This window comes from Eubalaena glacialis, chromosome 1, assembly GCF_028564815.1.
Source record: "Eubalaena glacialis isolate mEubGla1 chromosome 1, mEubGla1.1.hap2.+ XY, whole genome shotgun sequence".
Lineage (NCBI taxonomy): Eukaryota > Metazoa > Chordata > Mammalia > Artiodactyla > Balaenidae > Eubalaena > Eubalaena glacialis.
This window is the reverse complement of record NC_083716.1, coordinates 213,178,500-213,202,306: the sequence shown is the minus strand read 5'-3', so window position 1 is coordinate 213,202,306 and position 23,807 is coordinate 213,178,500. Positions and strand designations below refer to the sequence as shown.

The 23,807-nt window shown below is 35.9% G+C and overlaps 1 protein-coding gene across 6 annotated transcripts in view; it reads right to left on the bottom strand.

The window, feature by feature from the left end:
* MAP2 (microtubule associated protein 2) overlaps positions 1 to 23,807 on the bottom strand; it is a 277,893-nt gene that overhangs the window by 137,526 nt on the left and 116,560 nt on the right. For all 6 annotated transcript variants that reach the window (XM_061186957.1, XM_061186965.1, XM_061186974.1 and 3 more), the window contains exon 2: positions 3,803 to 3,870. The gene's annotated coding sequence lies outside the window, so the exon portion shown is untranslated. The remainder of the gene's footprint in view (positions 1 to 3,802; positions 3,871 to 23,807) is intronic.

The following is a 23,807-nucleotide window of genomic DNA, read 5'->3' as shown; positions in this document are numbered from 1 at the left end:
TAGGAATATTAGGCATGGTACAACCTAACAGTATTCACATATATTTCCATCCTTGTCTTCTAAGAATCCCCTTCTTTTGTCCTGCATTCCAGAATATAAATGGGATCAGTCTATGCTTTTCTTGCATGTTCACTTCCTTTGGATCCTTTGCTAATGTCATTTGTTCTTCCGAGCTCCTCCAGGCATTATCTCTCCCTTGAATATTTCTATTCATCCCTAAGTTCCACCTCAAAAGACTCATCCTCCACTGTTGAGTCTCTTCTCAATTGTTAGTAATCCTGCCCTGCAATGAGCCTGGGTGCTACTTCCAGGTTTTAATCCGCTGCACCCAGCTGAGCTCAGAAGGTGTTCTCTTGTATATACTCCCTTTCAAGTAGACCATCCTAATACATATTTGTGTAATTGTTAGTGCCCTCAGTTGTTTTTCTGGGTTAGTGAGTTGTACTTTAAGGGTGCATGCGCATTTTCACACTGTTTTCTGCTTCTTTATCTATTTTGGCCGTATGAAACTTCGGCCATGATTTCAATTAAAAAAAAAAAAAAAGCCTTTGCAAGATATGGCATCAGTTATACTATTTAGCACTTGAATTTTCTGGTTAATTTTCTTATATAGATGATGCAATTCAGTAATATGACTTCATTGTAATGACATAGGAGATATTTTATGAATCCACTTATTTCAAAACTAATTTATCTCTGACATTCTTCTTTCAAGAATAAAAATCCTCAGGTTAAATATAAAATATATATTTAAAATATAAAACATACCAGAGCTTGAACATTACAGTTAAGTATTTTAAGGTGTATTCGCTCCTACCTTATATACATAAAAACAAGAATCTACAAGCATACTGTTTTAACCTTATTTCAGTAACATATATTTCATGTGCATAATAAAACATTAAAATGATGATTATGAGCCAAAAAATCTACTAGAAAAAAATGTAGTATTCTGTGATTAATATGAAGGACTTTGGGCCAGACTTGCGTTGACTGTCCAATTGGAATCTCAGTTCATTCATAATATGGAGACCATATCCATCTCCCCGGATTGTAGAGAGAGTTAAAATGTAATAACATATGTTAAGGGCTTAGGATATTATCTAGCACATAGTTAATAACAAAAATTATAGTTTTATTAATAAAAATAAATGACAAGAATAGCATTCCCTAAAGCTATTATGATTCTAGAAGTTTCCTTACAGATTATATATATGTATATAAGCATATATATATAAAATGATGTCATACTTAGTAGTCCATAATAAGCAACCAAGCGTTTAAGAAGATTATGACATCATTCCTAGTATTACATTGAGAGAGAAAAGAACGGCCTCCCCGCCCCATCTGCTGCAGCAAAATTTTGGCTGAAGACATGAAGAGCAGTAAACAATGCCAAGCCTGGGAGTAGTATTTAGGAAGCATCCATAAAGCAAAACTCATACTGCAGTTTGGGGTCTTTCCCTTAGCTGGTGAACGTGAAAGGGGACATTTCAAAAATTCTTTCCATCTTAACCTAAGACCAGAAAAACCCTTTTGCATATAGCCTGAAGAAATTTTGGCACATGGTTTGCCTGATTTTCTACCTGATATTAATTATTTAATTAATTTTGATTAATTAGAAACATATAATGAATATTTGGGGTAACTGAAAAAAAATGTACCAAATGTCTGTTTTAGAGTCTGTAATCTCATGAAAAACAAGAACAAAAAAGTAATGGGGGGAAATATCGACAAAGTCATTTATCCTTCAAATAATTAAATAAATATTTATTGAACTCCTGCTGTTGTCCAGGGACTATTCTATATGCTGAAGATTTCAGTGAAAAAATCAGTAAAGGGATTAACTAATGTCAAGACGATATTGATTAGAAAAACCATGATACAGGTCCCTGACTCTCTGAGAGTCCAATAGCCAAATTCTATTTTGATTTGACAATGTAACAGACTATTTGAATAAACCCTGATTTATTACACAAAATCTATTAACATACCACAAGATGAATTTTAAAATGGTCCTAGAAAATTTAGGAATCAAGAAACTTTTGATGAGGTAATATGCCACTTCTCTAATACCCAGATAAATCATAACAGAGCTGATTACTGCCTATTGACAATATACTGAATACATCTTTTAGTGGTTAAATAACAACTTCATCTTTTTCCAATTCACGTAAATACCCCAAAGTTCAAAATTAATTTAGTGAGTTGCTAAATGAGTCTGAAGATCAGGAAACAGTTTCTCACCTGAAATATATCCTGTAGAAATTTAGTTAGATGGTAAAATACCAAATATATATATATATATATTTTTTACCAAATATGAAATGTTTTCACTTACTCTGAGTGAAACCTAAAAAGAGAGAATGGTCCTAAGGGTTTTACAGTATCCAAGAGGAATAGTAAGTCCTGTTTGGAAATTTCATACATGATTCCACTGAGAAATTTCTGAGGAAAAAAACACAATCTATTTCACATATCTCTGAGACTAGCCTATTAGATTTTGTTCAATGTCTGAAATAATGCAGTTTCCTTTTTTAGAACACACAGATTTATTTTAATGAATTCATTCTCCTGTGCAAAAATATTATGTGATGCTGCCTACACTCTGGAAGAGGGGGGGTGACAGTGGCATCTGCCCCTTCCTTCTCTCCCACAATAACTACCCACAGCAGCAAGGCTCTTAATAAGTGCTTGTGGAATGAATAAATTAAGGCTCTCATAATTACACATTGCGGAGAAAATTAAATAAGCACAATGCGTTCATCTCCTTCAACTGCTACAAATATTCACACTCACAGGTGTACACTTGCATACTTCTGGTATTTCAAGATCAGTCGTTAAACATTAGCCATTTTTAAAGTACATTTAAGAAAACAAACCTTACTGCATAAAATATTTTGGACTGATACTCGAGGTGAATGCTAAGGAAAGACTTAAAAGATGTATTGATCTTCTCAGCAAGGTGGAAAATGTCTTCCGGTTTTTAAAAGGTAAATTATAAATATTGGTTTTACTGACATGAGCATATGTTCAAGTCAAAGATCATCATAAAGAATTAACGATCCCATAATTGGCATCTCCGATCAATATATATCCTGATGTTGAATTTGAAGATTAATATTTTTCACATAAGGCATAAGGCCCAGGATCAATGATTCAACTGCTTTCACGGCAAGATGAAAGATTACTTTCTTATGCTGTCAATGCTAAATAAAGCATATGTAAAATCGGTTCTTTCAATAACAAACAACCTCAACCTTTAAATATATACAGTGCTGAAGACTAAAGCATCAGTGAAGAAGTTACAATATTTTATTCGCAAAACCCAACAATACTGAGTCATTCCTGGGCTTTCGTCTCTAGTGCTCATTCTACCTGGGAAGGGCAAGCCATTTTATTTAGCCATTTAAAAAATATCACTTACTAGCAGGATTCCCTCAGATAAAATCATTACTTAGCATATTTCTCTTAAATTCAAATTATTTAATTTTTCATTAAGAGAGAATTTTGGATATTTTTTAAAGCTGTTACAGTGATGAAAATCCCTAAAAAAGCCAGAAATATTGATATTTGCTAACAACTTGCAGCACAGACAAAAAACATAATTCTTTAGACATCTTAGAATCAAAATAGCCTTGGACAATGGCATTCTCGGCATAGCAAATCATACATGCTATAGACAATGATCAATGTAGGCTTAAGGATAAAAGACCAACCATAGAGAGATTAATTTAAATAAAACATTCCAAATCCTCCCTGATTTTCCCTCATTTAAACACCCAAACAAAACATGTGGTACCTTTTACTTTTCTGAATGAGTAGTTTCCAATCAATGTTTCCTCGGTTAGAGACAACAAGCTGAAGAACCTACCGAAACAAAACAAAAGAAAAGAATTCATATATAGATTTATTAGCTAAATATTGAAAACTGTAACTCACCAGCAAGCAAACGCATTCTTATATCCAGATAATAAATCTACGTCTTGAGATCTGTAGCACAAAAAATGCAGTACTTGAATTTTTAGGAAGCCCAGGAAGGAATTTAAAAGCATTTTACTGTGAGATCACATATAGCAGATGCTTTGAAAAATGGATTAAAAAGAAAACAAAATAAAATGTAAAAAAACCCAAACCATTACCAGAGCATATGCAGCGATACCACCCAAGTCTAGCCTTTGAGAATTGCTGCAGAATCCTTCTCCCCTAGCATTATCTCCGCGGGCTGGCTCAGGCTCTCTAGCTCCAGACAGACGCAGTCTGCAAGCCACCAGCTCCTGTCTGTGTGTGTTGGGGAAAGGGAAGCTGCAAATTAGAAAAAGTCCCCGCAGTGGCGAAAAGGAAAATAAGGCGAGTGGGAGAGGGTGAGAGAGCTCACTAGCCTCAGAATTTTCGAGAATGATGACAAGCCACCCAGTTCCGCCATCATTCACTGACAATAAGATGTAGCCCTGGCGTATGATTTAGAGGTTTGCATAGGGGCTTCTGGTATCAAATGCCTGACAGGCATCTTAATTGCCTCCATCCAAGTGTGTCCCCAGGAGTCGAGTCTATAAGCCTATGAATGTCATCATCTGTTCTCCTTTGTGTTAATGCCAGACACATACACACACACACACACACACACACACACACACACACACACACCCCGTGCTTAAATAGAGAAACCGTTTTCCGGCATATAGGATTACAAAGAAGTTGGGCTACATAAACTGGACATGACAAAACAATAGTTTATGGGAATTTTTATTATCTGCATTCATGGCATCAGAGATTTTTGAGGTTTTGTCATTAGCAGAAAATTACAATATTTTTTAAAACTGAGTATCACATATTGCTTATTTATATTCCAAATAAATAACTGTGTTCATTAGAGAAATGTTTATATTTATGTATATTTTTTAATGGAAAATTCAATCCCCTTGTAACTGTGATAATTACGCACTTGGCAATGGTTTCCTTACAAGGGAGAATGCAGCAAAAAACAAAGAGGATTAGGAAACCAGGGTTTATGTGTGATTTCTGGGGGCAATCTATTTTATTCCCTTCACATAAACAAGCAAAAGAGGTAGCAACCAGCTTGAGTATCGAGACTTTACAGTCCCTGAGGACCAAGACAGGGAATTGAATCTCTGACATAATCAGTATCCCCTTTATGTTAGCAACTGAAAGTAACAGTTGAATATCCCAGTTTTACAGTGCCCCTTATGTAGGGAGGTTAAGTATGGAATAATTCCCTGCATTTATTTCCTGGACAAAAGGGATGGGGAAAATGTTAATAAATAAATTAATTTTTACAGCATTCTTAGCTCCCTGCATCAGTGAATGTAGCAAAATTCCATGTGTACCAAAAGGGCCCGCTGTGAAGAAGATTGCTGGGAGGGAGCATCACCATGGTTACCGGAAACAGAAAGCAGGAAAAAAAATAAGGTGATGATAGAGAAGATGGAAGGAGACTACAGTGGAGGAAATTCAGAGACAGAATGATATGCTTCATTTTCTTCTTTCTGGAAAGAACTGTCTATCAGTTTTATATCAGATTTCAAATGCATTAGGATGAATCTGCATTCTCTATCAGCCACCTTTCTTCTCTACTTTTTGATCACTAGGTAATTTTGCTTTCGTAAGTTTGGTTCTTTTGTATGACATGGATCCTGACACTCCTTGCCTCTGACCCTATCCTGGACTCATGGACACCTCTCAGCCTAGTCCACACCCTTTGCCTCACAGTTGTGAAAGCTGAGGCCCAGGGAATCTGACCAAGGTCACAAAACTGACAGGAGATCCAATAGAGACACCATCCCAGTTTCCTGGTTCGGGTCCCCTGTTTTTCTTCTCTCACCAAGTGACTTTATGTGCTCTCTTCCATTCTGTTTGCAAGCATAACAAATTCCAGAAACATCCTTTGTCTTTGATTTTGTAAGCCTTCTTCTATTTGTTAAAGCAGAGATCTTCCTCTTTAAAATTATGCATTGCAATCAATCCGAGGACTAGCTTTGTTTAATAGCTGTGCTGTACTGTACTGGACGTCTGGAGAATCTGGGGTAATTATGTCACTGCTTTTCTTTCATTTCCAGTCTGGCAGTCAGATTGGCATGATCGCCCTTTTGTGAACCTATCTTGTACAGCCTGAACTTAATCAGCATATACTAGGCACTCCATCCTCCCTGGCATCATTCTTTCTGCAAGCATGAAATTGGGCAATCGAATTGAATCAGCCTCCCAAGGTTCTTCCTAGTTATAGACAATGTGAACCTTCCTGGGGTTACCCAAATAATGAAGCTGCAAAATTGGGAGCTCATGTAAAATTAAAAAAAAAAAAAAAAAAATCACTCAAAGCAACCACTGGGGGGCGTATTTCTGTTCTACTCAGTAAAAAATGTGAGTAGGATTTTGACCTTGATGTTTTACTGCTTTTATTTCCTTTATAAAATGTTCTTTCAATATTCGGTTCTTATGACTCATTGCTTTTAGGTTAACTCATTGATAAGTAGAGCCATATTGCCTTTTTTGATGTCTAAAATACAGTTGCTGCCACCACTATTACCCTCTGTCGCCAGTTGTCATCTATAAAATAAATTAGTGACAGTAAAAAAAAAAAAATATGATTACCCTAGGTAATAATTACAAGAGATTTCAGGTTTCAGTGAATCCTACATAGTGGTTAGGATTCTTTTCCCCCCAAAAGTATCCTTTTAAATATGATCTTTCTATTAAACGTCTATTTTTTTCTTCAGTGATTTTGGACATGAAGGTTACTTTTCAAAGCAAATGTTTTGTTTTAATATGCTGTCCTCTATTGTTCACTTCTGAGCATAAAAAATGATGCACAAGACTGTCATTTCTTGAAACATGAATCATATTTTATCAGGACCTCATAAAGCACACATAGTGGTCTTGGTCAGTTTAGAAATTAGCTCAGCTTCCAAACATATTTGATACTCCTCGGGAGTCATTTAATATGTGGGGATACCTGGTTCAATCATTGAGAATGAGTAGGCATATTCTTTTTCTTTCCTTTTGTTAGTAGAACTATTACTTTAACTTATCTGTTGTAGAATAAGCACCATATGTAAAACATAATTCTTGCCTTTAAGTATGTTATATTCTGAGAACTCAAGATAACAGATATTTGAGAGACTTTCATGATTTTTTATATTTATGCTTATGAGCCTCAACTGTAGTCTAGCACCTTTTGTCGGCTCATTTAACCAATTTTAATGGCACACACACATAGATTTCAGACACTTGATAGGTTCTAGGTATGGGAAAAAAGAGAACAACATTCCTCCTCAAGGAACTTCAATTATACTGAGTGGAACACAGAAGTAAACAGAAATCTAAGTTCACAGTTCTTTTTCTCACTTTGATGAGACACGATGTCTCTGCCACTCTGGTATATCTGCTTTATCTCAGGTCCTGATCTTTATGATCCCCTGATCCCAAATTCAGTTAGCTCACCCCTGTGGCTCTTCTGGAAGACTCTTGGTTTTGTTCCTTAAGTATACTAGTCTGTGTATTTCTTAAGCACTTTAGGAGAGGATAATGGAGGTACTTCTTCCTTATGTCCTTGAAGCCTTTGGTCATATCAGTTTCCCAGATAGGGCTTTCATACTTTGCCCATTAGTGCCCACCATAACCACTAGTTTATTTCAGCAATAGTCTACTGTTTTTTCTCCAACCCCAATCTTACGCTTCCTTTTTAGTCCATTTAAAGTTCTGTCCTCTTTTATAATGGCTTCCAGAACTCTCCCAGGACACAGTGCCACAAAGCTCTTTCCTTCCTCTGAATCACCATGATATCAAAAAAAAAAAAAAAAAAATCACTGTGATACTATAATGCCTGATATTATATATGACCTCTGGCTGGTCTTCAGTTGTGTATACTCAGTTATTCTGGTATTGACCAATTAAAAAGGCATAAGATATGCTTCTCATGTAAATTATTAAGTTCCTATAATGTGCCAACCTCTTTGAACACATTATTTTATTCAACAACTCTGAGAGTTAGGAACCTCCCTCTCACAGTTGAGGAAACAGGTCCAATTAGGTTTAGTTAAATGCTAAGGACACACAGCTGGTAAGTGGTGGAGTAGAAATTCAGTCCCTGGACTTCTGAGCTAATAAGGTTGTAATTCAGCTTAACACTTCTAAGGTATCAGAATAGGAGAGATAAATTAAAGATAGAATTAAGACTTTTCCATTTTTCTAGGACAGGTACTTAAGACAGACTACGTATTGCTCTAGGTGTGCATGAAAGAGATAGTAGCAGAAACAAGAATTTTTACTTTCAGGATTATTTCAAATTCCATCAGTTCATATTTAAATGATGTATAGTTTGAACACAAACATTCCTATAGCTGAGGAAGACATGGTAATTTTATTTACTACTATCTGGTCTATTCTTGGCAGAGTATACAGAGTCACATGCATGGGATACATGCTCATGTGTTTTAAAAAAACTTCATTGTTTGACAATTTGAGTTTATGGTGTATGTTTTTAAACATCTTGTTGCAATTAACCTATGTCTAAGAAGCATAGATTATAATAATAAAATACCTGTCTCACCTAGTCAATCACTACCCTCATTTCATTATATCAAGTTAGAAATAATCAAATACCATGGTGAATCTTAAAGGTTACATCAGAGAACATTATATCAACACCATATTATATAATGCCTGTCTTATTTAAATTGAATTTATTTAGTCAGATTTTGGCTGTGGACACTTTTCTTCCAAATAACTCCATTCCCTCCCTCAAGCCTTTCCTCAAACATTATCTTCTCAAGGATGCTTAACCTAACCATCCTATTTAATACTGCAGTCTGCAATTCCCATTCTTTTTATTTTTATAATTTAAAAAAATTTTCAAACATCTTTATTGGAGTATAATTGCTTTACAATGGTGTGTTAGTTTCTGCTGTATAACAAAGTGAATCAGCTATATGTGTACATATATCCCCATATCTCCTCCCTCTTGCATCTCCCTCCCACCCTCCCTATGCAATTCCCATTCTTAATCTCCTTTATCCTATTTTGTATAATACTTATCATTGTCTAATACACTATATAATTTACTTATGTTTATTCTTTATTGTCTTCTCTCCTCATTCACTTGTAAGCTCCATGAAGGCAAACTCTTTGCCTGTTCTGTTCACTAAAGTATCCCAGGTACCTAGAACTGGGCCTGGTACATAACTGGTACACAATAAATATTCATTCAGCTCATGCCTGTATGAATAAATAATTAAAATTATAACACTAAAACTCATATAAAAAGCATGAATTACCTCCTAAAATTTCTGAATTCTGAGCTCATCAGTTGAGTACAGTTTCAGAAATCACTAGACAAAACTCATGGTTTAAGTATTTCATTTAGTTTATGTCTTGGTTAACAAATACACACGTTTTAGGCTTTTCACCTTTGGCACATTTATAGCCATTTTCAGTACATCTCTCCTTTTACTTCAGATGTTTAAAAATATTTATTATCTATGTGTTTATTATTTATTTGTACAAAAATTCTTCTAGCAATTTTTTTACTTGCTTGTGAATCCTTAGTTATAACTTGCATATTTATCTTCATCTTTCCAATCACCTAAAAGTTGATTGCTTCCTTTCACTACTGGAGATACAACCAGCCTGTGGGGAAACCATATTTACCGGAGAAATGGGCAAGCCATGAAAGAAAATTATAAGAATTAGTGTTGAGGAATTCTCACTTAATAAAATTTTAATTTAACAGTCAGTCAAGCAGAATCATCTTCAGCAGTTATGAATTGCTTGGCGGATCTTCCTGGAAGCAGGAAATGAACCTTCATTTTATCTAATGTCTCCCCAAGTGGGAACATTACAGTTTAATGGAAGACTGGATAAGGACACAAAATCAGATGCTGCAAAATCAAATGCTGCGTTGCATGACATTAGATCTAAAATCCTGATTTCTTTTTGAAAACTGCTAAAAGGAGTTATTTTGTTTACTGCTCTCCAAGCTTTGAAGACTGTTAACTCAATATTCTAAATCTTTGTCATTCCTTCAATACTCAGCAACCTCAGAGAATTGGAGAACTAGCAGTAATTGAGAGGTAAGCTAGAGCCAATCCATTTGAGTTAGGCAGTCTTTAACCTGAACATCACTAGATTATTCTGAAAAGGTTTAAATTCTGCAAGCTCCTACAGCATTTTTTTTTTGCAGTGTTTAGTATTTCCAGTTCAAATCATAAAACGTCTGCTGTGATGGTTTAATAAATGCAATGCCATATGCGAAATGACTTCTGAAAATGTATATATTACAGGACTTTATTTCGTGAATAGCCAAAATCCACATTCTGAAAATTCATGAAATCCATACTTATTCTCTCTGCTGTTTAGGAGAGAGTAGACGTTAAGGTGATCACCAGCAAGAAATACATATGAAATTTCTTAGTCCCTGTCACTCCTCTTCCTCTAGTCCTTGTACCAGGGGTACATGAGAGATGGGAGGAGAGAATTAAGGGATATGGGTATGTAGTTACACATAGTTTAAATAAAACAGCTTGTCAGAACTACATACACTTTGACTGTTTAGAATACGTTCAATGGTATATCTATCTAAAAGTGCACTAAGGTCCTAAATCCTATTGATTGGAACCAAAAAATATAATGATGGATACCAAATCTCTGTGTGAAAAGAAAGGAGAACTGTAATGTAGAGTGGGGGCACTTTTATGTTTTATCCTATCATCAGATTTCTAAGCTACGAAAGACATACTGACTTTTAATTTAAAAGGAAATATTATACATGATCAAGGTCTATAAATGAATATTCTTTCTCAACTGTACCATCAAGCTGGCTAGAAAGAGTTCATGTGGGAAGGATTCTATATGGCAATGTTTGAAATTACATTATATTTATACTATGATTTTTCCGAAGTTTTGTGGCTTTTTTTCCCTCTTTTGCTTCTAATAGCAAACCTATAATTGAAGAAATAAGAGTGTTTTATTTAATACTCCGGAAAAAATAACTCAAGATTTTTTTTCTAGACATTTTCCATCTACTGTGACTTATTTTTCAAGTGGATTGTGACAATATGCTGTTTGCAAAGGTAGCCATTGTAAATATCTGGGCCAACAAATGTGTCTGGGAGAGAAATTTCCACATCCCTAAGACCCCTAACTTTTTTTTCTTAAACTGCCACATTCTTATTGGTTTTTTTCCTTCCTTTCTAATTCTTTATGTTTTGCCTACCCCTTTCCAACTCTTCCTTCTCCTTTTACTCCAAAGTCAGGGGGAGCATGGTCAAGGAAACAGGAAAATATTTAAGGAATTATTTAAACAAACTTTCTACCAAGGTCCTGCGGTTTCAAGTTAGTTGAGGGCAGACTCCATGCGTTTTACACCATTTTCTTTCTATAGTATCTAGTGACTCTTTCTGCATTGGTGCACAATAAATAATATTAATTCATTTTGTGGATGTTGACTTAGAAAAAAATGGAATTGGAGATGGGGAGAAAAACATGTGGTTATTGTGATCACTGTACAGAGTACTACAGCATGGTATCTATTTATTTTGAACCCAGTAGAACTAAAGAAATAAAGAAAAGGGAATAGAGTACCCAGCTTATAGACATCTTCTGCTGAAACACCTGTGGGCACATAGATGCCATACAAGAAAAAAGCAGAAGGTGCCTAAATGACATGTTTTTCTAGATAGCAAAGGCTGATTATAATTTTCTTATTACTTCATATGTTAATTTGGAGCTGCTCAATAAAATGTATGATTGATTGATTGGCTGATGAGAGAAGGGGATGTGAAAGCTGTGTTAAATGAACAAAGACTGCACAAAGGGAAACCTTGAGAAACTGGCAGTCAGGACATTCCATTAAAAGCCCAGTGCAATGAAAGAGAAACTTATTTTACAATTGGGGAAAAGTGAAAATGATAAAATAGCATAGAAATTCTAAGATGGACCCAGTGCTATATGTATCACCGGAAGAAAAAAAGTAAATGAAAAATTATGGTGTGTGTTAGGAAAGTTAAGACGCTCAGATCAAAAGGTGAAAAGTAAGAATATGTGAGAAGGGTAGAGAAGGGTTAGAGGATCAAGAGCTTTGGAAGCAAACAGGGTTTCAATTATAAACCAGTGAGCCAGTCTGACAGGTGAGGCGGGCTGAGGCACTTGAAAGATCTCATTCAATGCCTGGCATTACTGAATGCCCAGCTGAGTCTGAACAAGAGTAGTTTTAAACAGACACATTGTTCTAAAGAAATCTTAAGTTTCATGGGCCCTCCAATGCAGCCTTATAAATCTTGAACAGCATCTATATTCACCAACCACCTGCAATTAGCTTTACTCCAGAATTTGCTAGACACAGCAAGTCCTTAACAGGGAATATTTTAATTTGGATGGCTGGCCCTCTACTCAGGATTTACACGTATTGATGATATGCAAATCAGTTCAGTTCAGTCTCATCAACAGCATAAATTAAGTGCATCCTATCATGAGGATTATCTTGGAAAGAGAGAATGTCACCTTCAATATGCCTATGGCCTGGAGGTGAATAGTCTGTCTCTGAGTGAGGGAGAGTAAAAAACAAACAAAGAGCATTTCCTCACTATTGATGGGCTGCCCGCATGCTTCTTTAGGTTAAATGCTTGATTACTTACAGAAAATATCTTTGCTCGGAATAATTTTCTTTTTAACACCTGTTCATAGAGACAAGCGATCCAAAGATAGCATTTTGATTTAGAATCCCTGATACTGCACATAGGCAAATAATAGGAGAAAACAGTCTTCAATTCTGACCTTTGTTTAAAGAGTGCATATTTCATTAATAAATGATACCCTTTAGCATAGGACACATGTTTTGTACTAGTGAGGATGGATTTACATCTTCCTGTTACACATTCTAAGTAACTTAGTAAACAAAGAGCTAAAGGCTCTAAAGAGGAAGGTCACAAAATTATATGACAAATATAAGAAAAAAACCCTATGGTTTAGGAAGTACTACCAGTGACTGATATTTTTAAGAATTTATAAATCATGCCTGGAAATAGCTGATGAAAGGAAAACCACGTACAGCTCATTCTACAGAGTAATTTAAAGACATTTTCCATGGAGTTTGCAATTCCCCCCAATATACGTTATCCAGCCAGCTTATTAGGACACCATCAATGTAAAATAATTTTTAAAGTCTGGATTTAATAACAGACAAAAGAAAATGGTGAAAGTACTCTTGAGGCCCAATTACAAGTGGACTGGTCAAGTGGTGAACCTGTGTGAGGTACCTGGACTCGGTGTTTCTGATGCCGGGCGTTGAAGACACTGCGGTGCTTACAGTGAGGGGTGAGAACACTGTCAAAGGTGGTGGTAGAAGGAGGCCTGGAGTCCTGCACAGCTGTTGGAAGCTTTGAACTAGGTGAATGTATGACAGTATTGAATGGCAAAGGCATAAGCAGAATGGCATCTCTACCAAGGATAGATGTACACCAAGCATGTTGCAATGAGGGTATATGGGGAGAGGGAAAAAGAAGTGGAGGTCAGAGATAAAAGGGAAAAATTTTAATAATGTGAAGCAAGAATAGGCACTGTCATGTTCTGATGATCAGGTGCCCCCAAGATGAAGACTATGAAGAACTCAATTCTTTGCCCCTGGGGTTCACATTACCACCACTGCCACCAGCAACAACAAACAACAAAAGGTTATGAAAAAAACACCACGACAGAGGATTGAAAAAAAATAGGATAATTTCCACCAAATGTAAAGGTATTTTGTCTCTTATGCCAATGAAGCCAACAGGAGTTCCATGAAAAGAGGGGTGAGGGGTCAAATTATGTGTGAATATGAATTTGTGCCAAGAACAAGCACATATCTTCTATAACTAAAGATTATATTAAAATTAGAAAATTCATTTTTTAAAAAAATGACATTTTATTGTTTCCTTTTATTTTTTTATTCATGTTTCCTTTCCTATTATTCCTTCTTTACTAGCTACAATCAGTAATGCCAGGTAGCATCCAGAAAAAAAAAAAATTGCTCTAATCAAGGACATTTTAAGATGAACTAACTTTCATTTCACACTGACTATTAAGAGTCAAATGAGGATACAAAGAGGATTCCAAGATTGGATTTATGACATACACTTTAAATAAAATCTGCAAATATTGCTCATAAAATTATAACGTTGTCTTCACCATTCTTGCTGTATTTCTATCACCTACTACAAGTTTTGCTCCTGATGCTTGTAAACTGACAGCCACAGAAGAAAGCTTACTCTTTCAAGTACAAAGTAACTATAAGATGAATAAAAAACCTGCTTATGTCAGATGAGTGCAACGTTACTTTAGCTTTCACAGTTTTATCTTGATTAAAGACCAAAACGTCTATCCGGGATTTGGGGACAGCACAGCTCATACGCATGTTAATATTAACTTGGTCTGTAGAGCTTGGGACTGATTTCAGAGCTTGGGAGTTCCACTGTTGATTTAGTTTGAAAGAGGCCAAGAGATTCCACTATGAGCTAGAGAACTATTCTGGGTTTGGATGGGGAGGCTGGCATGGGGGGATGGCAGGGGATGGGGGTGTCCTTAATCCTAAACTTGATTCAGATGGCCTTTGAAGGAGGATTGTTTGAAGATTATTTGATTCATTTGTTGACTGGATTGTTTTAAAATTTTCTAATGTTGATGAGAAGTGATATTATTTTCTTAATATTTCTATTTAGGCAAATGTAAATAATAACAGTAAGAGCTAATGTTTGTTGGGTGCTTAGTATTTGCCTACACTATAGTAAGCACTTCACACATATTAATAGGGCTTCACAAAGAAAATCTTTTATTACTTCCATTTTATAAGGGAGCAAGTGGAGACACAGAGGGGTTAGATAACTTCCTCAAGGACAAACTGCTAGTAAACTGAAGAGCCTTCACGAACCAGATGATCTAGCATGAGTTTCACCATGAGCCTAAATTTTTCTGCCTATGTTTTGAATTCTTAAAAGGAGTAGCCCATTCTGTTCACTATTGGGTAATGGGGAATTCTTGAAACAGTTCAAACAGAGCACTACCAAACCCAATCACTTTCCTCACTTAGCTCAGCCTGCCCAACAAACACACAGGCATTCAACATCCCTTCATCTGAATTTTATGCAAAACCAAAAAAATAGAAGTAAAGGACATTCCAACATAGAGCATACAATCACATCTCCTTTGTTCTTCGCCATCTTTAGCCTGGCTTCCTCTGAGAAGAGAACTTGTAAAACCATTGGGTCTCTGTGTATGTCTTCCTTACTCCATCCTCACCCTCCCTTTACCACCACTGTCAAAAGAAATAGTCCTGGCAAAGTTAAAAAGAAAAGAATTGCTGTTTCCTGGACATCTGGGCTATTTTGCATTCCTTCCCTGAAATTAATGAGATGCTAAGTGTCACCTGTTTACCGATCTCTGTCCTCTGTCCAATTTATCATAATGTATGATCTCACAGGAGATTGTCATAAAAAAGTTTTAATTTGAGAGTATAAAGAGATGTAGCACAAGCAGGAAAGCCTGGAAATTGAACCAAATGGTATTTCTGGTATGAATCATAAAAATGAAATTATAGACAAGTAGGCATGCTCTTTATTTGTAATAAAGTCACAAAAAGCAAAACCCTCACCAATCTATTTGCCCACAACAAAACTCAAAGATGCCACCACACTAACTCAAACATGACATAGGTACTACATCCACTGGGGAAAAAGAAGTTATATATTTGCAAATTTTTAAAAATCTCAGAATTCTTTAAACTACACTGTTCTTTCGGAACCTACTAAATAAATGCAAGAAAGGTAAAAGCAGAAGAAATCACACATTTATGTCTCATCATTTTTCAGATGAATGTTTCAGTTTTCAAAAAGATTACAATTGATCCACAAAATAAAATGCTTTATACTTTTCTATCTGAAGAATTAAATAACAAAGCAACCTCAGGAAAAGGTGAGAATACAGTCAACAGTCTTTTCTTCTGTTCTATTTACTATCCTAAAGCTGTAAGACAAGGATTCACTTTGCATCTGACAAAGCTAGCTTATTTCTCCCCCTGCTTCCCATGTGTCCTGTGTCTCCTAATTATCCTCTAAACACAGAAAGACTCACTATTTAGCATTGCTCCAAATAACTGAATGCTTGTTTGATGACATGAGTAACAATCATGATAGTGTGGTATTTTACATTTTTTTACTACGTACTCTCACATCAATTACTTCATTTTACCCCCAAAGCAATGACATCCCAGTCTTAATTTCTAAATACCATTTATCACTAAAAGGAACCAGAACTTCTTAGAAAAAAGTGGGTGACCCCAGGTCTGGGGCAGGGAAAGTACAAAGAGTCCCTGGACATCTTGTTGCCCCACAAAACAGGGAAGTGCTGAAGGATTAATGGGGCTTGTCAGAAGGACACCACTGCTGTCTTGGAAGGGCTCCCAGTGGCCAAATTTGAGATAATTTAGGCATCAAATATAATAATGATGGCGCTAGATTATAAGGCATTGAATAAAATAAAATCCTTGAGTCTATAGCGGTACTCTGTCAGAGGTGGAGGAGGGGACAGACAGGTGGTGAGAGGGAGGGAAGAAAGAGAGAGAGAGAGAATCCTAGAGAACGGGAGTGGTGCAAAAGTCTTCTTTAAAGAAGAATGCTAGTTAACAGGAGTAGAATGATACATATATATATACATATATATGTATTTTTTTTCAAATCACCATTGCATCCCTCAATATAACAATGAACACAGGCAAGAATCATGAATGTATGCTGAAACTACTGGGTGAAAGGTTGTTAGGAAAAGATATTCCCATGGCCTCAAAGTATCACCCACAGATTCCTTCTTCGTTACAGAGGGAGAAAGGTGCTTTAAACAATTAAGTGCCAGAAAGTTCCAAGATTGCCAATTTCCCCCACAAAATATATACTCTGAAACTAATCATGAGGAAGCTAACAAAAAGTTCCATCATGTGGAATATTCTACAAGACACCTGGCCTGGAATTTCCAAAAACATTAATGTCATGAATGAAAAAATAAAAGGTAGGAGCTCTCCACTGTATTAAATGAGACTAAAGAAACATGGCAATCCTGACTGACTCTTGGATTTAAAAAAAAAAGAAGCAATATGGGATGTTTTTGAGACAATTCAGGAAATCTAAATATGAGTTGTACACTAGAAGATATTACTGAATATATGTTAAATTTCTTGTTTCTGGTTAAGGTATTGTGGATCTGAGGATGTCTGGGTCTTTAAAGAAAAAAAATGAATATTTAAAGGTGAAGTATCATAATGTCTGCAACTTACTTTCAAATGGTTGAGAAGAAAATTGAGTATATAGATAATATGTAGTAAGAGAGGGATAACATTAACATGGCAACATGTTAACAATTAGTAAATCTAGTGAAAAATACATAGACATTGTACTATTCTTTCAACTTTTCTATAGCTGTAAAATTACTCAATATTAAAAGTTGGGAGGATAAAGATATTGTTTATGTTGCAAAAGGCTCACAATAAAGTGGTGGAGAAAGGTAGGTTAAATTGTTCAGAGTTCAATGTCATCAGCCCTTCAATAGAGTTTCTCATAGGAAGCCAGGAAAGCACAGAGCAGGATGAGCTGGATTCTAACTCCAGGCTCCTGAGACCATATCCTGAGCTTCTTCTACTCTTCTGCACTGCTCCTCACCTCTATCCTCACCTCTACATCACTTCAACCTCTTATCTTTACCTGCTTAATAAAAGGAGACCTAACCTAAGCTGAAGACCACCTGATTCTTCCTCAGTCCCCAGGTCCCTTTGGATCCAGGACTTCTGAAGATTCCAGGACAAGGAACTCATCTTACAGACTAATTCTGGTATTTGTAAGCCCACTTGGAAGAAGACTAGGTGAGGCTCCCAGCGATGTTTGAGACTAGAGTTGGATAGTAGCTGTGCTGGACAAGAGCCTTCACACCAGATTCACTCTTGGGTATGATTATATTCTGTGACTGAGTTGGAATGTGGCTGTTTAAATAGAAAGAAAATAATTTTCCTGCTATTTACCTTTATACTATCTATGAAGAACTGGACAATAGTCTTCTCTTCTGACCAGATATGTAACACAGACATCATTTTGCCATCAGAGTAGCATTCTAGACTAAGTTTTAGTCTTTTAATGCTTCCAACACGGTCACATTTCGTGGGTGAGCAAGAAGATGCCATAAGTTGTCTGATCTCATTATTAGAATTAAATTCATAGAATTCAAGAATTTAGATGAACCTCAATGGTAATTCACTGAATGTATTTTGAATTAATAGTGAATGTGAGATTGCAGATTTTTCAAAGCCTACTGGATGTTATTAATGTCTTAACTATGTTAATTTTTTTAATTAAGATTTTTTTTTTTAGAGCAGTTTTAGGTTTACAGCAAATTGAGGGGAAGGTACTGAGCTTTCCAGTATACTTCCTGCCTCCACACATGCATAGCCTTTCCCTTTATCCATATTCCTCATTTCCCACTAGAGTGGTACATTTGTTACAACTGATGAACTATACTGACCCATCATAATTACCCAAAGTCCACAGTTCACATTACGGTTTGACTATTTCTGTTGTACATGCTATGGGTTTTGGACAAATATATAATGACATGTATCCATCAATACAGTGGCATACAGAGTATTTTCACTGCCCTAAAAATCCTCTGTGCTCTACCTATTCATCCCTCCCTCATGCCTCTGCCTCCGCCACCAACCCCTGGCTACCACTGATCTTTTTTACTGTCTCCATATTTTTTGCCTTTTCCAGAATGTCATATAGTTGGAATCATACAAAGTGTGTAGCCTTTTCAGATTGGCTTCACTCACTTAGTAATATGCATTTAAGATGAAGTTTCCTCTATGTCCTTTCATGGCTAGATAGCTCACTTCTTTTTAGCACTGAATAAGATTCCATTGACTGGGTAAACCATAGTTTATTTATTCATTCACCTCCTGAAGGACATCTTGTTTCCTTCCAACTTTTGGTAACTATGAATAAAGCTACTATAAATATCCATATGTAAGTTTTTGTGTGAACATAAGTTTTCAAATTCTTAGGGTAAATACCAAGGAGTGTGATTACTGGATCATTTAGTAAGAGTATGTTTAGTTATGTAAGAAACCTCCAAACTGCCTTCCAAAATGGCTGTACCATTTTGCATTCACACCAGCAATGAATGAGAGTTCCTGTTCCTCCATATCCTGACAAGCATTTGGTGTTGTCAGTGTTCCAGAGTTTGGCCATTCTAACAGGTGTGTAGTGAAATCTCATTGATGTTTAAATTTGTATTTCTCTAATGACATATAACATAGAGCATCTTTCCAAATGCTTATTTACCATCTGTATATCATTTTTGGTGAGGTGTCTCTTAAGGTTCTTGGTGCATTTTTTAATTGGGTTGTTTGTTTTCATATTGTTGAGTTTTAAGTGTTCTTTATATATGTTGTATACTAGTCCTCTATCAGATACGTCTTTTGCAAATATTTTCTCCATGTCTGTGACTTATCTTCTCATTCTCTTGACATTCTCCTTTTTAGAACAGAAGTTTTTAATTTTAATGAAGTCCAGCTTATCGATTATTTCTTTTATGATTCATGTCTTTGGTGTTGTATCTAAAAAGGGTCACCATACCTAAGATCATCTAGATTTTCTCCTATGTCATATAATAGGAGTTTTAAATCCTTGTTTATCAAATATTTTCTATCAAACGAACCTCCCTGGGGTTCTAGGCAGTAACATAGAATCAAACAAAAAAACAGACATAAGATCATAAAATTAAGGATAATCATGATTTCGGTGGGCAGTGAGCACCCTTTTGCCGTCTTCCTGTACAAATCATCTGCTATTTTCTAGTTCTTTAGTTAGGAGTCCTGTGAACCAAGACTGTATAATTGTTTGGCCATTCAATGGCTAACCTTAAATTCTTTCTGACACTTTAAATCCTTTCTGAAACAAGGCAGAAAATAAGTAAGTAAATAAATTAATAAATGTGTGTGTGTGTGTGTGTGTACACAGATTGGCTCCCCTTTGTAGTTCAGTGCCTCCATAAGATTTACTAGGGGCATCCAAAGCAAACAGTCCTGATCTTCTACATAAGATGTGCCAAGCAAACATTAAATATATTTCTGGATTGTGTGTGTGTGTGTGTGTGTGTGTGTGTGTGTATAACAAACAGTAACTGTTTAACTCCTGAGGTCTCAGTTTACCTGTTATTAAAATGAATCTAAAATTTTAGCCCCAGAATAACCTTTTAGACGTTCATTCTTCTCCACTCTAATACTCAGCAGCCTAGTGTGGCAGCATTTAATATTAACTCACAATGGACCGGACCATGGTTATACTTGTCTGAATCTTGTACCCTTGGGGAGAGGGACAGTGGAGAGTAACCACATAGCTAGAATGTAGGACACTTGTGGCCAGAACGGGGGGCTGCATTTGGAGGGGACAGAATAAGAGCAGAGGATTCCTCCTGGAGACAACTGGCTGCCATAGGCTATGAGGCTGGGCCAAGCCAGGGTCTCCTGGGGAGAGTTTAGAATTAATACCCAAAAGAATGAATTTAAATGCTCCATTAGAGACCATAAATAGGTATTGTGGTGACAGTCAAAGACCCAAAAGATCATCAACTGAAGTAGAACTGTATATTTCTGTCCATGCCTTTGTTCTCAGTAGGTTCCTCTGTGAACAGGTATCTTGAAGCCGTCACCTTGAACACACCCATCTGATCCAGGACCACGGTGTGTGTGTGCTGGACTTGGCTCCCTCCTCCTTGCAAGAGCCAGGTATGGGAGTCTCTTCCTAACTCTGTGGTCAGTGACATTACGATGGCAGCTTGAAACTGGCCCCAGGGGTAGTATTTACACACAGAAATTGGCTAACTCTACAAATCAGAGTTTGTTTTCATCCTACTCAACCTCCTTCCCCTTGAGAGCTAGGTTAACAGCACACTGCTAACTCTCAAAAGTTTGAGATTCTTCCTCCTTTTGGCATAACTTTTACACTTCTTTAGGCAGTGGTAACATTTCCAAATACCTCAGTTTGGGATGAGGACCAACTAGCTAAATGTAGTAGGGACAGTCCAAAAATAAGAGGTAAAAAAACAGGAAAAAAAAATTACTTGAAATGACCTGTTGGTCCTGCCATCACTAGTTTAGGCGATGGTATTCATAAGAGCAACAGTTATTGACACCTGGACATCAATGTACTGTTTACCAAGCATTTTCTATGTGTTGTCTCTTATATTCTCCATGAGAATCCTGTAAAGGTGCTGGGCCCAGGGATTGTTTTATTCCCATACATACATTCATAAACTCAAGCATCTGATTTCTGGAGAAGGCAATACCAGGACCTGTGTTTCATGATTCCCAGTACAGGGCTCTTCTCACTATACCACTCTACCTCTTAAAAATAAATGTGTATGTGTTTTATTAATATTTTTAACTCTGTTTTGTGATGACCCAGTTCTCTCAAATAGTGTTTGTTAGATTCTCAAAAATCCACCAAGTGTAATTAACCTTAATTTTAGTTAATGTTAAAAGTAGGTATTTTGAAAGCAAGTATAGGACTTTTAAAAGAAGAGATTATATAGGAAAAGGAAATGACAGTGACACACAACTGCAAAAAGGGTTAGAGACATAGGACTGCGTACTTTAAACTCCGACGTTATTAAGAGCATAAATTCAACTTTATTTAAATATATTATATTCCTGGCACTGTGCTAAGTCTGTCTCTAAACCCCAATGTTAAAAATAGAAGTAGATGGAATGAATGCAGGAAGTCGTTTTAAGCAAAGTTTCCAAATGGTTGGAAAGACGGTTTTGCTCATAACAGGCGAGGGATTGACAATTTTACAGTGAGTTAGGAACAGTGAAAAGAACTAAGAGTCTATAATTAAACCTTATTTTATTATAGGTATTTTTATTTATAAAAGTTCCTATCTACACTTTTCACAGTAGAGAAAAAAATTAGAATACATGCTCTCAATAAACACTTACGCAACCTTTCTGCTCGGCAGAAACTTCACGTGCCATCATTCCATAACAGAAATAATTAATTAAATCAAAAAGTGTATTTATTCACTTTGAGTCATTTAATCTTCCTGGCAGTATGGTGTACTGAGTGGTGCATGGCTTTGGGAGGAGTCTCAAGTTTAAAATTGAGTTCTGTTATTTGCTAGCTGTAAAGCCTTGAGGAAATTAAGTAGCCTAGACTCAATAAAGACTTCACAAGATCATCATGTGAAATAAATAATTGGATGTGTACAAAGTAACAGCACATCATACCCTCCGAATAAAGGTAGCCCCCTTTCTTTCTTAATAGGCCACACCATACTCTGGTTTCCCTAAAAAGAAATCAATTTTGACTTCCACAGAGAGAGCCTTTCAGTGCCTGTAAGTTGCTCAAAACGTAAGTGCTTTCTCTACCAGACTGCCAGTCTTGAAAACGGAAATTCTTACTTAAATCAGAAAGCAAAATCTTGAAAATTAATATCATTACGCATTTCACCTACATTAACTCTGAATACAACGAAATTATCAAAATGTTTTCTAAAACAGAACAGGTACTTTAGAGCTCTCTGGGCTCTATGCAAGGACACGATAAGCACATTTAAAACTAAACTCTTGAATGATTATGAAATTTACCTTAGTAAGTAAATACAGTCAGCTTGCCAGAATTAATAATGCAATATAAAAGAATATTTTTAAAAAGACAGTATTTTACGTATGCTACTTCTGAAAGGAACAAAATGAAAATTGATAGATAAAACTAGTAAGAGTAATTGATCCAAAATAAAAGACTGAGGAAGAGATGGACCCCCAGGACAACACATTCTGTAACAGATACCCACATACAATCTATTTCTATCTAATAATAAGCGAGCCTTTCTTTTTTGTAGGCCTCAATTTTCCATTAATAAAAAAGCGTGGATTGTATTTATTTCTATCTAGCCCTTTAACTTTGTACCCAGTCAAACCTTTATTCCCTATGCTAATAGAGAGTTAGTGGCACGATAACATGAAATCCTTTATAAGATGTCCTTTATGGTGTTTGAAATTGGACAGCATCAGCATCACATATCTTCTGATTGTTTTGTTTAGAACAAAACTGAAATGAGGATGCGACAAGAAGAAATATGAGAAGGGATCAGGGTGACCTCCTCAATGTGACTAGGAGATCCTACCTACATTAAAATCCCTGATGCAAGTTATATATACAATTTAGCATTCATTTTGAGGGAACTGAGATGACTAAACTTTGTGAGGTTTTATTACTTAATTAATTATATTAAATCAAGCAAAAGTACATTATGAGAACTGTGACAAGTAGATAGTGTTTCCAGAAATATTTTATCCATGACAAAACCAGTTCTATTCTTGGGTCTTCTGAATGTTGCAACTGTTACACCCTTTAGTTAACTGCAATAACTAATCTTGATTATTTATTAATCATCTAAAAATTGTATCCTTGCAACATTTCCCAAAGGTTCTAGCTATGTCTGGTAAACTCTGGCTTAGAAATTAAGAAATACTAGCCAGGAGTCTGTTTCATATTCATCACCAGTGTTTCAGGAGTACTGCTTCAGGTTCAGAGAAAATATCAAGTATAGGAGTTAGTACCAGAGAGATCAAATATTTTTTTGAAAGAATATGCAACAAACTTCTTATTTCTTTGAATCTTTCAGTTAACTTTTCTAACTAGATCTAATAATACATTTTTAATACAGCACTCATGACAGCCTACTGCTGAAATTTAGAATAAACATTACTTTATAAAGCAGGA